The 12,205-nt window shown below is 44.3% G+C and overlaps 2 long non-coding RNA genes across 2 annotated transcripts; one reads left to right on the top strand and one right to left on the bottom strand.

Moving 5' to 3' along the window:
* Positions 1–2,759: 2,759 nt before the first annotated feature.
* Positions 2,760–3,519, bottom strand: LOC143661551 (uncharacterized). Its single transcript, XR_013164687.1, has 3 exons — positions 3,366–3,519; positions 3,044–3,080; positions 2,760–2,918 (listed from the first exon to the last, which is right to left on the bottom strand). It is a non-coding gene; the product is annotated as an uncharacterized LOC143661551 (long non-coding RNA).
* LOC143661550 (uncharacterized) lies at positions 3,508–9,011 on the top strand. The gene is made up of 4 exons (XR_013164686.1): positions 3,508–3,695; positions 4,218–4,372; positions 4,456–4,684; positions 8,688–9,011. It is a non-coding gene; the product is annotated as an uncharacterized LOC143661550 (long non-coding RNA).
* The last annotated feature ends 3,194 nt before the right edge of the window (positions 9,012–12,205 follow it).

Genomic DNA, 12,205 nt, shown 5'->3' with positions numbered 1-12,205 from the left:
ATTTGGGAGGCCTCACCCCACAGAGTATTCATCTTTAAAATGCAGGTACGTTCCATGTGTGTGTAACACATTTATGCTGTAAATGTGAAATGATTTTTATAATTTGCTTTGTTAGCTATTACTTCAATTATCATTTCGATTTCACCCTTTCTGCTTTATCTGGAGCCCCTATTTTTTTCTCATTGTAAACATTTTCTAGGTCCTCGATCAGCCCCCCCGGGCCCTAGGCCCTGAGCCGGGGGCAGGATGCATGCAATGGCTGTGCCTGTGGGTACTTCCAGGACACGACGTACCTAAAAGGAGCCAGAGAATGCATTAAAAGCGAGTTCACCATCCCAGCGAAACGGCTCTCCATCGTCCGCCTTTTGGCTTTCTCCTCTGTCCTGCCCCAGCTGCCAGACTCCCGGTGTGTGCTGGGAGAGGGTGAGTCCTGAGTTTTATGATACCCGCAGTTGTCCCCCAAGTGCAAGTGTCTAATTAGGCTTGACACTACTGAGGCGTTTCCCTGACATTTATGTCACCGTCTCTCAATCTTTTAGCAGCATTCGGTCTTGTGGGAAGCACAACAAACAATGTCAGAAACAACATAAAATTCCCCATTAGAGGGGCCCTAGGAGACCGCGCCGCTGTTTATTAGGCGGACTAAATGGAGAGGCCGAAGGGTGGGGCCGGGTGTGTTGATTCCGGCTAGGAGGAAGAAATAAAATGGCTCATTTAAATTCTTAGGAACTGCATAGGAGGCAGAAGACACAATGAGTATCTTAGAGAAGAAAGGCCATCAGTTGAACAAACTAATCACATGGTAATCAAAGGGAGTGATTCGCTGCCTACTGAGAAGTACTTTAGAAGAAGTTCCAGCAGCCAGAGTAAAGACCCTATCAAATGACAGCTTTCATAAATTATAGATTTTTTTTTTTAAATTGCACTCAGGAATGTGTAATCACGTGCAAAACGGATTTAAGGACGAAAAGTACCCGAAGCATCTGCGCGCGGGCCGGGAATGCGCAGCCTGACCGCGGAGGGTCGAGCTCGGCTGGGCCTGGGAGGCTCCGCCCCTCCTCGCGTAGCTCCGCCCCCCGGGGGGGGAAGCCTGGCGGCAATGTCCAGATCCCCCTGTTGTCCTGATTGCTGCCCGGATTTCGAGGCCTCTGGCCTGACTTAGCAAAGACCTCAGCCAGGGGACAGGTGCCAGTGCTCTCTCCGCGCCGCACTGCCCCTCCCTCTTCCCAGTCTTAGGACACGAGATTTCGTGTGAAGCTTTGGCTAGTTAGGGCAGGGAATCTGGCTTCTGGGCTAAAGCCAGGGTCTCTGTCTGGTCTTGAGGGTGGGCTAATGGGGGATGGGGGTGGGGTGGGGACTCCCATCCCGAGTTCTCTCTTCTTGCCTAAGCTTGTCGTGCTAGGCTGAGACTTAAACCTCTGTCTGCTGGGGCCTGGAAAGAGGAGCCCTGCTGCAGCCTGAGAGGCAGGTGGGGCTGTGGTCCAGCTGTTTGTCTGGGGTCAGGTAGGTAGGTTCTGCCTCCTGACCTCCTGCCTTTGCAAAGAGCAACCCTTTCCTCCCCCCAGAGCCCAAGGTGGCTGCCTTGTCTCTTTTCTTCTCCTCGGGTGACAAATCAGCTATGAGTAAATTCCACACGCATCCCAGGGGTGGCTGTCATTGTAAAGGTAATTTGAGAAATGGGGGAAAGTATTGATGAATCAGAAGTATTAGGACTGGGTACTCTTTCATCAGTGTGATCCGCAGACGGTTACTTAACCTCTCTGGACTGAGATTAAAATGGAGCTGTGGTAGTACCTTCTGAGTTGTGATGAGAGGCTTAAATGAGGTCCTGCATGTAAAGTGCTCACACAAAGCCCAGCACAGAGTGCTCAGTAATGTCAGTGTTGTGCTCCCGAGGTTCCCCTTAGCATGGGGGCTGATGGCGGAGCGACCAGGAGGGGGTCTAGCCACCTGCTCTCTTCCTAATGTCCTTGGAGGACCCAAGCAGAGAAGGAGACTTGTCCTGGTGTAAGTTCCTAATGGAGCTTCTGAGGAAGTTGCAAAAGTGCCTCTCCTTGTCTCCAAGCCCACCCTTGTCACTGAATGAGCATACGAAGGCTTGGCATCCAGAGGAATTAGCCAGGCTTGCGCATGATTGGAGGATTTGCCTTGTAGCACTGTGGACTGCAGCCTTGTTGGCCAGAGACTCCAGATCCAGCTGGGAATGGACCAGCCCTGGCCTGTTCTCCCACTGGCCACTCTCAGATGCCATATGAGATGGGCTTCTCAGACCAGCCTTACCAAGATTGGTCAGTCAGTCCTCTCAGCCTCAAGGACGGCATCTGTGGGTCTGCCAGCCTGTTGATGGGAGTCCAGCTCTGCCCTGTTTGGTCCATTCTGTCTGTGGCATCAGAGGGAAAGAGAGCTGCTGGGGATTTAGCATGGGATTGGTTCCTCTGCCCTTTGGGTCCCACTTGCCTGTCCCTGTTTTGAGTTAGGAGAATGGGCTTATCTGCAGCAGTGTTGCTCAACTCTGGCTGCAAACTGGCATCACCTGAGGATCTTTATAGTTTATGCTGCTGGGTTGTACCCCTGTAAATTAAATCAGAATCTTGGTAGGCCCAGGTGTATATATTGATAAAGTCTTTCAGTGATTCTAATCTACAACCAGGGCTGAAAACCTTGGTTAAAAGGCAGCATGCGGAAGTAGTGCTTGATTGGATATTATATGAAGGGGTCCTGTGTTAGGGTAATAATTGTTAGCTGTTGTCAATGTCGGTGGCATGCCACAATAAAAGTTTATTTCTAGCTCACGTCACAGTCCTATGTAGATTGGTTGGGGTTGGGGTTGGTTTCTGTTCCATGTTATCATTCAGGGACCCGACCTCCTGCCATTAAAGCCTCCATCATCTTCAACATATGGCTTCCAAGTCATCCACCTGGCAGATCCAGAGAGAGAGAGAGAATGGAGAAGGTATGCCTGCTCTTGACTGCCTCCAGCCAGAAGAGGTGTGTTACTTTTGCATACATCCGTGGGCAAGAATCGGTCACATGCCCTACTTACCTGCAAGAGGACTGGGAAATGTACTTTCTCTTCAAGCCTAGAAGAGAAAACATGATGAGAATTTATCCATCTCCAGAACAGACTCCAGAATGGTACAGAATACCTTTAAAACTGGGTGTGAAGTTCTCAAGCTGAGGTCCTTGAATTGTAGAGGGGATCACAAACTTCTTGTAAGTGGATGCAAAATATTGTGTATATTTGCTTTTACGCTTTTATATTATTTTTGAAGGATCTGTGACCACTGAAATTTATGAATCATTGTTTTTGTGGTGCTTTCTGGCCCAGTGGGCAGACTCTAGATTTATTACACAGATGAACCTACCCCAGCCTCATCCAGGTTTGTGGTTTCCAGATAAATTTCTGTGAGCGGTCATACCCTTGAGCAGTCAGAGGGGTGAGGCTGGGATGAGAGTGATATCACAATGCCTGCTTTATGTCTCTGGTATTCTTTGAAAAAAAGCGAGGTAGGGTCTGTCCTTCTGGCTCATCATTTCTCTCTTTTCTTTTCTTTCTCCCCTTTAGTGGGGAGAGAATGATGGAAAACAGAGATTTGTTGGCCCATATTCCATGGAAGCTCTGCTGTCAAGAGGCTGTCGTTAGAGAGATGAGGGTGTGTTTGGCTCTGAAGAATATGAGAATCTGTAACGGGCAGGTAAGGTCCAAGCATTTCGCTTTGAGAGTGGACCCCAGAGCTGGGCTCATCCAGACCTGACCAGTTTTCATCTTTTTAGTGGAGGGGGGAGAAGAGGAAGGGAGGCCAGAGGGATGGGCCTCCCAGGGGCCCATCTGAGACAGCCTGTGTAAGGAACGAAAGGCCAATGGATGGGAAAATTGACATTTTTGCACCATTGTCTCAAAGCTGTGTCTGTTCGCTGGGCTCAGAGTGACATTGTTTTCTTTCTGGTAATGGGCTTTACCTGAAAGCCTTCCCAGACGGTGGAGGCATGGCTGAGGGGTTACAAAGGGTTCCATGGCTTAGAAAGAAAAGTTCGAAAACCGCTGGTGTAGCCTAACAATGGGGCTTTGTGCTCCCTGCTGACCCTGCCTACCGCAGGGCCTTTGGTTTCCAGCAATTCCTGGCACCGGACTTCAGGAGGCCGTCGGCCCTGTTTCTCTCTTAGTCAGAAATACTTGCAGCTGGCGTTTTGTTTTTATCTTGTCTCCTTAATTCCAGGCACCTATCCCACTCTGTGGCCACAGATGGACAGACGGACAGATGGACGAATGTCTCTCTCCCATTTGCAAGGCAGGGCAGGAGACAATCCTTCTTCCGGCCAGGAGAGCCAGCTGTCTGGGCAAGTGTGACGCCAGCTGTCAGCCTGGAATGAGGTCAGACAGAGGCCACCTTGGTCCCAGGTGGGCAGGGGTCACCCAGGTGACCAGTGTGCATGAGCTGTTGACCTTCCCTGCAGGAGAGGAGCTGCAAGCGTTGATGGGAATGAGCTACAGTCTCTGGCCAGGGGGCCAGTGTTCCAGGGGCCTCCAGCCCTTCCGGAAGTCCAGGTTCTCCAGTAAGCCTGTGTGTCTGTCTGCACCCTGACCACAGGGGAGACCCGGGGGTGCCTCAGGCAGGACGGAAGGCTGTGCATTGCATCAAGCCCTCTCTTGGCTTTTGGAGGAAACAAAGTGAAATGATTAAAAGTGAGCATTCTCGAGCCAGACAGCCCGGGTTCAAATTCTATTCTGCCACTGAGTAGTTTGGCAACTTTGGGCAAGAGTCTTGGTTTGCTTTTCTATGAAATAGACCCCCCGAGGGTAGGTGCTTACTAACAGTGTTGCTGTAAGTTTGAATGAGATGGCGCATGTCACACATTTAGAGCAGAGCCTGCTGAAACAGTAAGCACTTAAAGAACTACAGGTTTTAATAACAATCATTGCACAAGCTATAAGCATATCTCCAGGAGAAAGGGACCCGCCCCAGTCTTGACAATTCAAGGGCTCCGTGAGAGGTATTTTGTGCATTCATCATGCATCCTGAGAAGCCTTCTCTGTTTGCTTGAACCCACAGGAATGGCCTTGTCTTTTAACAGCCCTGGTACTTGTGGTCTGATACCTTTCTATATGATAATCTATGTATTTTTACCTTCTTATCTATACAGTAAGTTCAGGTTGGGGGCTCTGCTTTATGTTTTCTGTCAATACTCTCATTATATTCTTAAAATTAATGAGTATAGTAGATTCTCATTAAATATGTTTTGGTTGATTGAGTGCTCACTCTTGTTTTAAAAAAATACGTTCAAATTCTTTCTATGATTATCTTTCATGAAAAGAAAAATTTCTGTTCCAGAATACAGTCCTGGTTGCTTGTGCTTTTTAAAAAACACATGTTTTAAAATTAATTTTTAAATTAAAAAAAAATACCAAAAAAACACCAAACAAACGCAAACATTCTTAACTTTTGATCATTCCGTTCTACATATTTAATCAGTAATTCACAACATCATCACATAGTTGCATATTTATCATTATGATCATTTCTTGGAAAACACTTTTTTTTTAAATCACCCTACCAGACCAAAATATATAGTAAAGCTACAGTAATAAAAGAGTATAATACTAATTCAAGAAAAAGACAGATGAAACAATGGAGCAAAATAGAAAGTTCAGAAATGCATCTACATATATATGGAACTTTATTTACTTATAAAGGTGACTGCAATTCAATGGGAAATTGCTACATTATTCAATAAATGACATTGAGACATCAGGCAAGTCATTTAGCAAAATAAATAATTCTGAATCTCTAAACGTAAAACACAAAAGTAAACTGTTAAAGTTAATCACAAAAAAAGTGAATGAAAATTTTAATGTTGTTTTGAGGAGAGCAGCCATTTCTAGGCATGACAGATAACATAAAACCATGGAAGCTATAAAAGAAAACTGATTAACTTATGAAATCTGAAATTTCTGTGAGGCAAAATATCATTATAAAGTAAATAAAACATTGCTAACTGGTCTATATAGCAAAAATATCATAAACAAAGTAAAAGAGGTAGACTGGGGAAAACCATTTTAATATATTTCTTTAATACACAAAGAGCTCTTCCAAATCCACAAAAAGGCAAATATTCCAAAGGGAAATAGGTGAAGATCATGAATAATTATTTCAAAGAAAAAGATATGTGTGAATAACAAATATGCATGGATTATCCTGTAAATTTTTTAAAAGGCAGATAAAACAATACACCATTTTTGCTTATTGATTGGCAAAGTTTTAAGAGTCTCATAATAATGCCTAGTGTTACCAGGGTGTGAGGTAACATAGCCTCAAATAGTGCTGGTGGACATGTAAATTGCTACTAATTTTTAGAAAGCCAATTTAATAACATATGTCAAAATTCAAAATGTACATTCCTGATGACATAGAAAAGTCATTTCTCATTATTTATCCTACCTGGAACTGTATATATGGGACAGACACACACATATGAATGAAAGTTTATTTCAATGTTGCTTATATGAACAACAATTGGTAATGATTTAAATGTCCATCAGTAGGGGAGTAGTTCAGTAAATAATGGTACTTTGATACAATGGAAGTCTGTACCGCTGCTACAAAGAATGGATGAATTTATATATGTTTTGATAGAAATTTGCTCAAAATATAGTGAGAAAGAAACACGGAGTAAAACAGTAGACATAGCATTATTTCACTTATATAAGAATATTTATCTCATAGGTGGGTAATAACATTTTGAAAGAATATGCAAGGAAGAATATACAAGTTAACAGTGTTTCACGGTGGGATTGGAGGGACACTGGTGAGGGGAAATGGGTGCTTTGACTTTTAATATTACGCCATTCTGAACTTGTGTAGTTTTATTTATATTGTCTTTAATATAAAAAAATCCTAAAACTTCAAAATTTATTGATGTCAACAGAACAATAACAGCAACAACAAAATAACAATAATGGATTTCAGAAAACATTTTAACACCACCGGGACGCCCAGTTGTGCAGGTTGTACATTCCACAGATCCAAAGGGCACTCTCCACACACATGCACTGCACAACTGCACATGGCCGGGCACCCATGATTTTCAAAAGTCTTTGAAATCCAACTCTGTAAATTTTCTTTGTCAGATCAAAAAATGTAAAGCCCTTGATCTCTGCAAGACTCTCTGTTAGAGCAGCCCTAAACGAATTGTAAAGCAAAGCCAGAAATCAACCTGCAGAACCAAATGGCAAATGACCATGGCATCACTCCTGAACCAAACCCAGAGAATCCACAGATAGAAGATGAGGCTTGAAAAACAGTAGAGAGAGTGCCTACTGCAGTGGGAAGGGGTGGAGAGGGCAGAAGGTAAATGGATGGTAGAAATGGAAAGATTAAGTGAGCGGGTGTTGCATGGGTCCAAAATGATGGGTGCCGCGAACTGGGGCATAACAGTAAGTCAGCCGCAGGCAGCTGTCGTATTATCCATTGCTCAACCGGGACTCCAGCGCTGCCTGGACTCCACAGGGAACGGGACTCACCAGCCAACACTACCCTTCCTTTTCTTCTGCATGCGTTCCTGAAAATGCCTCGCGAGGGTCACCCAGCAGCCTAGGTAGAGAGCAGTGTGATCAGACCTCCCTTTGAGGGCCCTGTCCTCCTTTCACCCCTATTTCCGATGGCTTCCCCTCTGTCTGCTCCTGCCCTGTCCTGTGCTTCCGTCATACTTTCAGATCTGAAGGGGCCAAAGCAGGGCCCCTCCCCACGTCTCCCGTTCTCTTTCTATTCTTTCTTGGTCTGCTCCCCAGGAGGGCGTCTCTCACACCTCCGACCTTCAGGGCTCACCTCTGAGTCTGAAGGCACCCCTTCTGGAAGGTCTTCCTTGTTAGAAAGCCATGGTTGTCAAGCTTACGTGACATTTCTTGTGGCCTGAATCTTGACTTGATTATCATAGCTGCAGAGGCAGATTTAAAAGCAGAATTGACCAAAATTAACTTTCAGCAATTTTAGTTATTTAGATCCTGGCAACTCTAATCTCAATTAGGCTCCAGCATCCTTGGAATTAAGTTGCCTGTGGTTAGCAAAACTTGCAGCTGGTTAGTACCTCTAATTACATCCATGATTCAGACATCAACTAGAGCAGAACGACTTTTGGCATTGGGCAAAGAGATTAGAAGGCCAGCCGCCCCTGGTCCTGCCAGGGCAGTGGGGATATTCTCCAAGACCCTGGGCTCAGGCCTCAATGTGCTTGCCCTATCATGATTTTCATTTGTAAATCTTCAAAGATGTGGAAAGGATTCAGAAACCTGGATAAATGAGGCCTGGAATTTTGAGCCAGATCTGTAATGGGAAAACATTAAAATATCTTCATCTGGTTTAATGCACTGCTGGTGGGATCTCTCTGTAACTGTCCAGGGATAATGTCCAACCGGAAAAAAATAATAATTAAAAAAGAATCCCATCCAAGTCTCCAAACATCCTACCCTCATCAGAAACTTGGCAGCATCATCTTGGGGTGTTGTTTTTGTGTGTGTTATGTGTGTGTGTGTCTGTGTGTGTAGCCCTGCGGGGAAGCAGAGGTCTGGAACACCGCACTTCCACCGCTTCCTTGTCCAGGCGTGGATTCCAGGATGAAGATAGCTGTGATGTTTCCCTCCTGGCTTTGTATACTTGATTTATTTCTTCATCTTATATTTTCTGTTTCTGCAGATTTAGTTGACGTACCACCATGGGAGTAGGAGAGTCTTCTGAAAGGCGTCCTTTCACAGATGGAGGTGATGGGAATGAAGGAGGCAGTGGAAGAAGGTGAAGGAGATGCGGGGTGCCTGCCTGCAGGAAGCACTGAAGTAGAGGCTTCTCTGGCCCCAGAAGCTGCAGCAGGACATTCTAGGCTTGGGGTCTCCCCTCACCGCCGTGGTAAGCCAGGCATCTCAGGATCCAAGGTCCAAGGATCCAAGGAACCCCCACCTTGTCCGCTGGATCTCCTCCTGCATTTTGATGCCTCCTTGGAACCATCCTATTATAACACAAGTCTCCAGCATTTATTTGGTGTGAAACAGCCTCAGTTTTTATAAATGACGACAACTGGGGCACACGAGAAATGCCATTTCACACACTGATATTCATGTTAATGGGGCGAGGAGAAAGGCATCTCGGGCTAGAAGCAGTATGGAGTTCAGAGCCTTCTTTTGTGGTTAATTATTTGACATTATGACAGCAGACAAGGTGTTTGGCCCTCTCTGGTGAGATGAAGGCGATGGTTTCTGGTAGGTTTTGGTGAAGATAACAATTACGATTCCATAGGAGAGAGTGAGGGATAGAAACAAGAAGGACTTCCATTTGAAATGTGCCTAGATACCATTTAAATGGAATTATTGTTCTGAAGTGGGCAAATGGAGCACCGACTATTATGTTTCTTGCCCATATGAATGTTTTCTCTATATGGGAGATGGTGGCGGGAAAGTGGATAAAATCGGTATTCATTTTTTTTCTATGGGGCTGGTTAGAAAAAAAGCACAAAGTAGGCAAACAAACTAGGCTTGCAGGTAAGGGCTTATTTCTAAGGCTAAACCCTTTATATAAGGAATGTGGGGTACAGATGGAGGTTGCAACATTCAAAGACAAGAAGCACAGTAAACCCGAGTGTGGCCTCCTCTTAATTGTGTCCCGTGTGTTCAGCCTTAGAGGGCATAGACTCAGAACTGGTCCAGTCTGAGGCTTCATCAGTCATAAAGATTTAATTATAATCCTTATTTGACCAGAGATTGTAACGTGAGAGCCAGTTAGTATTTGCTAGGATTCTCTGGTATCGCTGCCCCTCACTCTCTCCCCTGCCCACCTACCTTCCCTTAACCCCCCGTATTAAAAGGATGACCAGTTTTGAATTATGGTAATAGCTGCACTCTTGGTTTAGGACTAACCTCCCTGAAATTTTCAGGACCACTAATTTGTGGTTACTCCAGTGCTGGAATGAACTTGGCGCTCTGGCCTTTAGACTGGCAATGCAGTAAAAGTTTAAAGCGGAGACCGCCTCAGAGCCAAAAGAAGAAAGGAGATTGAAACCTAAAGGTTATCCTGAAATGCACTTTACTGTTATCTATGAGAACAAATGAGTTAAAAAAATTTCAAATACCAGAATACCCTACAGGGAGGAGATATAACTATTAAAGGGCTGTTATAGCTGCAATAAATGTAGGAACAATAAAAATAAATTGATGAAGTAAATGTCAGCGCTGTTCCCCTGAGCTGCCCCCACACCTTTGTCCAAAAGTAGAACATCTCCAATTACAGAGGGTGGAAACAGCCTTCAATGACAATATGACAAGGACAGAACACAGAACGCTGGCACCGGGAACACAATTATGCACAGCCTTGAAAAATTGTATCATAGCACAATGCATGGGAGAAATCAATTAATGATGCAGGGCTTCCACTGCTGGCTAATAATCTTAGAAAGGAAAGGAGGGAAAAAAGCCCATACACCCAGTGCATCAAAAAAGGTGACCCATAGGTGGAGGTCGACATAATACCAGAGCTCAGTCCTTAGAGTTGATAGCATCTGAAATACTCTTTTTTTTTCTTTTCAATTTTTTCCCCTTAAAAAAAAAATCTAACAGTCTTAAGGAGGCATTTAAGTAAAAGTCACTTCTTCTCTGGTTAAATAGCCTTGCAAAAGAGAATTCCTTGGTGGAAAGGGCATGGATTAGCAAAGCGCTTGGCTGTCGTAAGCCCACCAGCTGAAAGGAAAAAGGCAAAAGTGAGGCATAAACACGGTGGAAGGTAGAAGGTGATTTATCTTGTGCAATTTACAACAGGTGCTAAACATTACGAAAACCAGAGCTATTAAGCAATCAAATTAAGCTATAATTATAACCGAAGAAAACTGTACAGGAATTCTAATTAATTCAAATCTGAACATGTCCGAGAGGAATGCTCTAAAACCCCACTTCTGAAAAAAGCAAAACAAAACACAAATAACCCTGGGATAATGCCTTCGATTGCACAGGAAATTAAGAAATATGTGTAAATCTCAATATTCCAGTTATTCCTTGTTAAACTGTGAAAAAGAAATTCCCTGCAATGCCTGGGCGCTTGGCTTTTCAGGTACGTACCATATAAAGCATGTGGTTTGGGGCCCTTAACTTGGCAGGATTTGAGGAAGGAGGGATTCCACCCTTCATGTCAGTACTTCAAAGGGTCTGCAGGCTTAGCTCATTCTTCTGCCTTTGAAGGTTTCTTCCATGGTATGTGAGCCTTTTAAGGAGCTATCCATACCCCCTTTTGTTTTTTTATTTGTGTGTGTGTGTGTGTGTGTGTGTGTGTGCGTGTGTCTTTTAGCCCATCTCCATTTTCTTCTCATCTACTCCTCTCCAAATGCTCAATTCCAATTTTCTTCCACCTGACTCAAGCATTCTGCTTCCTTCCAGCCCAAGGAGCCCTGGAATGTCAGAAGCTTGACAAAAGGGCAGGGGTTTCTGTGGGATATGCCCAAACCATGAAGGTTGTGTCTGATTAAGTCACAGTAATAGTGGGAAGAAGGGGCTGTTTCAGTACTTGAGTAAGATTTCTAACCTAAAGAGTGAATGATTGATTAAGGGTACCAGTTTCCTTAATTAGTTCTGATTCCTTAATTTTAACTACAAGAACAGGAGCACTCTTCTGTTGCTCAAATGTGGCCTCTCTCTCTAAGTCAAATTGGCTGATGAACTCACTGCCCTCCCCCGTACATGGGACATGACTCCCAGGGGTGTAAATCTCCCTGGCAACGTGAGACAGGACTCCCAGGGATGAGCCCAGACCTGGCATCTTGGGAATGTGAAAGCCTTCTTGACCAAAAAAGGAGAAGAGAGAAATGAGACAAAATAAAGTCTCAGTGGCTGACAGATTTCGAACAGAGTCGAGAGATTATCCTGGAGGTTATTCTTATGCACTATATAGATAACCCCTTTTTAGTTTATGGAATATTGGAGTGACTAGAGGGAAGTACCTGAAATGGTTGAGCTGTGTTCCAGTTGCCTTTATTCTTGAAGATGGTTATATAACTATATAGCATTTGCAATGTGACTGTGTGATGGTGAAAACCTTGTGTCAGTTGCTCCTTTTACCCAGGGTATGGACAGATAAGTGAAAAAATAAGGACAAAAAAATAGGAGCAACAAAACAACAACAGAGTGACAGCTAACATTTATCAAACATTTTTTATGTGCCTGATATTGTGCTAAGCTCTT

This window comes from Tamandua tetradactyla, chromosome 17 (assembly GCF_023851605.1).
Source record: "Tamandua tetradactyla isolate mTamTet1 chromosome 17, mTamTet1.pri, whole genome shotgun sequence".
Lineage (NCBI taxonomy): Eukaryota > Metazoa > Chordata > Mammalia > Pilosa > Myrmecophagidae > Tamandua > Tamandua tetradactyla.
Note: the sequence above shows the minus strand (reverse complement) of the source record. Positions and strands in the feature narration are given on the sequence as shown.